At 37.0% G+C, this 5,881-nt stretch overlaps 1 pseudogene; it reads right to left on the reverse strand.

Moving 5' to 3' along the window:
* Positions 1 to 1,353: 1,353 nt before the first annotated feature.
* On the reverse strand, positions 1,354 to 2,115 carry LOC145819338 (hydroquinone glucosyltransferase pseudogene; annotated as a pseudogene).
* Positions 2,116 to 5,881: the final 3,766 nt, after the last annotated feature.

Genomic DNA, 5,881 nt, shown 5'->3' on the forward strand with positions numbered 1-5,881 from the left:
GAGCGGACAAGCAACAAAGAATCCCCGCTCGAGCGTCAAACTCCCGCTCGAGCGGACAGGTCAAAATCTGGGCAACTAGTTTTGGCATCTAAACTCAACCGACTTGTAACAGACTCGCCCAACACAACCTATAACTCAAATACAAAGAGATTAAAGGACGACAACAACCAATATATACTAACAGGATCCACGGAACCTAAGTCCGGATACAATAATCTAAAGGAAAAAGACCGGGGTCGCTATATCCCCGCCATCGCCCCACCTCTGCCTTTCGTCGCAGCAGCAGCAGCAGCTCCTCCTCCCCGCCGTCGCCCCACCTCCGCCTCCTCCTCCCCCGAATATTATGCCCCCTCCAGTCCCTCCTCCTCCTCCCTCTCTCCCTCCCTCCTTCCTCCCTCCCTCCTTTCTTCCTTCTTTTTCTCCGAGCTTCGTTCTTCTTCTGCCAAAAAAAAATTCAAAAACGACGAAATGACGTCGTTTTTGGTTCGGGGGATTAGGGGCGGCTCAGTTTCGAGCGACGTAGCACGGTTGTTTTCCTATGTAGTTTGAAGTTTTTTGTTTTCCATACTTTTTGTTTTTATTAAATTTTATTTTATAAATATTTTACTTTTTAAGTACATATAAATTAGGTACATTTAAAATAAAAAACAAAAACTGATATATTTTTTACTTTTTTTATAATTATTTTTATTGAATCATATGCATCTAAAAAAATTGACTAAAATTTAAAATAACAAAAATTTACTAAAAGTAAAAAATTATGTAAAATAACTTTTAAAAACTAAACTAAAAGTGTTTTCTTCACATGCTGTAATAATTCCGGTGCGGAATAAAGTAAATAAGGATGGGTATACGAAATAAGTAGATCTCCTACAACTTCAAACAATTATTTTAGATTAACAAGCCTTTTCAAACGATTATGAGCCCACGAATCATCTGTAATTACACCTTCAAGTCAATCAATTAGCTATTAGATTTACAACAGATCAATATAGCATGTTATCTTAGTGGGAGCTATTTGGGGTCTAAAGGGGTGCTCTCCTTAGATTTTAGGTTTAACTCTCGTTGGATGATATTAACTCATTGGGACCACGCCCACCACTCTACCCAAGATTTGCTCAATTCACGTGAAGGAGAGCTTTAAGTAAATCCCGAAATTAATCGACGTGCGCGTAAACTGACCGAACACTCAATCATAAAAAAATGTGGTGCAATTTATTTAAGATCCATTTCATTTTCTATGTAAGATTTTTTTAATTTAAATACGTAAAAATCCAACAGTACAATTAAGCCAATACAAAGAAAACTAAATGCAGCGAACTAAACTGGAACACAATAATGATTGATTTGGTCTCAAATGTTCTTTTGATTTTTCCACTTGAATGCTAATTCAGATAATGATTTTGCATAAGACCCTTTATCATTTAAGATTTTCACAGCAACATCCTTGAGTCCCTCCATTCTCCGGCAAATTTCTTCCTATCTTCTCCTTTCATAAGACTTTTCACAACTTCTGTAATCTTTTCTCGTCCCACCAGCCCAGATTCATCACTTTTCAATCTCAACGAGACCTTCAGACCCTCTGTCAGCATCACTGCATTCATCATTTACTCTGCAAAGAGTGGCCAAGCATTTAAAGGGACACCATGGACAGTGCTCTCCAAAATCGAGTTCCATCCACAGTGTCAAAAATTCACCCGTGGCACAGTGGCTTAGAACGTCGATTTGTGGTGCCTATGATGCCATCACTAGGACTCGGCCTTGTGTCCTCTCCAAGAGCCCTTTTGGCAAGAAGCGAAAAGAGCCATTTTCGTTATGTGCATTGAAAAATGCAACACTAGCATTGTCACTAGGGCTTCTCACAACCTATAAAAATCTTTGGCCACTCTGTTCCAAACCTAATGCTAACTCAGTGAGCTGGTCATGAGAGAGAGTCCCACCATTTCTGAATGACACAAACACTACTGACCCACTTGACTGATAATCCAACTATTGCAAACACTCGGATCGTTCTAACCCATCACTCAAACCGGTTCAGATAAGTGATCCGACCTAATAAATTGGCGGCTTGCTCGGCTCATCCACTAACAACACTTTTATAGCTCCCTCTTCCATGTCCACGAAGGTATTCACAATTATGCCCTCGGCTAAAACATACAACTTAAAATTCTCAATAAGTCCCTTGTATGCTTTGTTTGACAGGTCTTGAACCAAGTCTGGGAGATATAGCGATTCCGATTTGGACCCGACTTTTGTTATATTCCAGACTCGAGTTTCATGGTTTAATGTTGTTGTCCATCTCTTATTCTTCTTGTTTTCCCTTGAGTTTGTCTTTTGGGTTGTTGTGGTTGTGTTTGGGACATGTTTGTTGATTAGTTTCTAAACTTTTCTTGCCCAGTTTCTTCGCTTGAACTGCGCTTCTTGCGCTCGAGCGAGATTTGCAAACTCTCAGTACTTTCGCAGGTCTGCAAAACTATTGGGCGAGTGTATTCTACACTCAAGCAGTTCTTTATGCGCTCGAGCGGGCTCAGCTCGAGCGAACTTTTCTTGCCCTTGGGCATTGGTCTACTGTCTGCAAAACTACTAGATGTGTGTATTCTACGCACGAGCGTCACTTCTTGCGTTCAAGTAGAACAACTTGTTGTGTCTAATGCTCGAGCGTCACTTCTTGAGCTTGAGCGGACTGTGCGTATATCAGATCGCGAAAGTGACTTTTTACATCACTTTTTCAGATCTACTTCCTTCTAAACCCTATAGTTGAGACCCTTTCTCTCTAAACTTACCTTCTCTTTACATTTTCATCTAGATTTAGTGATATCTCCCCCTTAGGGCACCTCAACGGCATTGTTTTGATTCAAATAGACTTTGGTTTGGTTGTCATTGGAGTTTCATCATTGCTTTGCTCGTCTTCTCTCTTTGAGGTAGGGATTTTCTACACTTTCTTATGATTTTTAACTTAGTTATTGGTCGTTGTGTAACAATGGTGGGACTTGGGAGTGTTTTGAGCAAACCTAGGGTTTGGGTTTAGAATCAAGAGAGGGGTTTCTAAGTAAATGAGTTATAGATGGTTATGGGGTTGAATATGAGGTTATATTGTGGAAAAATAATTGATTTTGACAATTGGGTTGATATTTGGGAAAGAGGGAAGTTTGTCCTAAAATGTTTCAAATATTTGTTTTGTATAAATAAATGGAATTAGTATTGAAAATATGAAATTAGATGAATATATATGTGAATAGTGGAGTTGGATATGTATTACCACTCACCTATGAAATTTTGAATAAATTATCTATCTTGAGATTTAATATCTGTTTGGAAATATCTATTTGGAAATATCTATATTTGGCTATCGGTGGAGGATAACTATGATTGTTGTAGAAATTGCATAAGGATTAAGTGAATTGAAACTAATTTCTTGTTGGTTGTTATTGCATATGACTGTTTTTTAAATACAATATATGTTTATGATGTTGAAAGGAGAAATGTGATGGACTCCATAAAATTAAGTTGGCCTGTATGTCTAGGGTGAAAGTCCCGAAACCGCGCGTATACATGGGTGCCGATTTCTGCGGACGGAATTTTCGTAAAATAGAAAATTGAAGTGTTTGTGTGATTGTTTTGTAGATTTGAGAACCATTGAGTTGTAGTCTCAGTTGGGGGAGTGAAAATTGGCTCCTGAGTTGAGATAAAATGGACTGATCTGAATGAAATTGAGATAACAAGGATTGGGATATAAAGCTTGGTATATTATGATTTTGTAAAACATGAATGGTTGTACTACAGACATCATATATGCACACTTTACTTATATCTTTGTTAAGGCTCATGTACTGTGTTAGATTGTTTCTACTGGGCTTTGACTCACCATATTTGGAAAAATCATTTTTAGGTGTTAGTGATATGCCTCCACCAATGCAATAGCTTGGAGGGATTTGGAGCAAGAGCTTCTATTTTGTATAGCTAAGGGCTTTAAATTGTGATTGAGCTACGCTCATTTTTGTTGTAACCAAGCAACAACTTGAAAAGATGTATGCCATTAGGGCAAATGACTATTTGTGTAACTTTCATTCCTTCTTGTATCTGTCTCTCATGTATATTAAATTATGATGAATGAAAGTATATTGCTTCTATTATGCTTCTACTTATGAGTTGGGATTTAATGCATTTATTCAGGGCATTGCAGGAGATCTCTACCGTGAACCAACAAACAACAAGGGAATTATATTGGTTTAGGTGTAACATGCCCGGGACGTACCCGTGCGCGTTAAAAAATTCGGACTCCCGAGATCTCTTTGATCTAATCTCACTAGTGCAATATGAAATATAGACAAAAGTCCACATTTGGTAAATTTTAGAAAATCTATTTTAGTGCAAAAAATATTTTGCCAAAAATGGACTGCCTCATCAGATCTCAGAGTCGCCACTTAATATTTTGAGAAATTAGGAAACCCATGACTCGTGCCAAGGCCACTGTACGTCATAACCAAAGTTGTCTTAGTTCGGAACCTTAGGTATGAGAGGGAAGGTCATTAATTGAGCACTCCCGCTCACATGATCAAAAGATTGACCTTTACTAAACCATTATATGAATTTTATTTACTTTATATGTTCATATTCCGATTATTTAATAAATCCTAAAAAATTACTATGTGAAGCATACAAGTATAGACTATGTCATTTGCTTTGGAACAACTTGATTTCATGTAGCTTTGAAAGAGTTTTGAAGATGTACAACCCAAATAAATTGAGTTTATAGACATGAAAATCAACATCATTCCAAATAAAGCAACACAACCTCCATCCACTGGCATTCATACAGTTATATCACATAAGCAAATAGCCGCATGGAAGAATGCTAAACATAGTAAGAAATGCTAAAGCATAAAAACTTACATGTTTGACGTCCTGCGAACAAGCTACAAAACAAAGTTAGTAAAACATGCATGATCTTTCATACAAAATCTTAATGCAATTTACTCATGAGATGTAACTAAAGATTTGGCTTCTAAGATATGACATGTGAATCTTCTCAAGAACATGAGGCAGTGCACATAATCACTTAGGAATTGATTAAATCCATAAATGAAAAATTAGCCGAATCAAGATGCAAGAAACATGGATGCAAAGCATGAATATAATGGAAGACAAAATATGATGCATATTCACAGATAAAGAAAGCAAGTAAAAGAACGAGATAGAAAGAAACCAAGGCAGGGAATTATTACAACACTTTGAATAAATTATTACAAACCAAATAAGAGAGAGAAAAGGGAATATTACAACCAAAAAAAAAAAAAAAAAAAAAAACCTCGCAAGTCTCTCAAACTTAAAAAAAAAACAAAAGCTTCACGTGCCTCGGAGACCATCAGAAACTGTTCTGCTTGACGCATGGAGATTGCTCTATTTTGCTAAAAAAAACTCAATTTTGCGGAGCGCTATTTAGCCCGAGGCACTATTCATTGCCGAAAGTACTATTCACTGTGGCAGTTACTATTCACACTTTTTGGTAATTATTCATCTTATTGGGCATTTTTCGTCTGCGGTTACTATTCATTGCCGGAGGTACTATTCATCGTCGGGGTTACTATTCACCTCCGAAACTTACTATTCACCACCGGAGGTTACTATTCACCTTCGACCACTATTCATCCGGTGGGGTCACATCTTTATCAAATTAGGTGGGTCGACTGACCATTTAAAATAGTAAAATTACAACAATTTATATAAGTTGTAAATTACAACATTTTATTTGAAGTAATAAATTACAACGGTTTATAGATAACAGTAAATTACAGCAGATATGTGGGTGGTGCAGCCTTCCCGTTAAAGCAATAAAACAATTATATATAAAAAAATAATAATAAATTACAATAGATATGTG

The sequence above is a fragment of the Camellia sinensis genome, chromosome 2 (genome assembly GCF_055761805.1).
Source record: "Camellia sinensis isolate YWXY chromosome 2, ASM5576180v1, whole genome shotgun sequence".
NCBI lineage: Eukaryota > Viridiplantae > Streptophyta > Magnoliopsida > Ericales > Theaceae > Camellia > Camellia sinensis.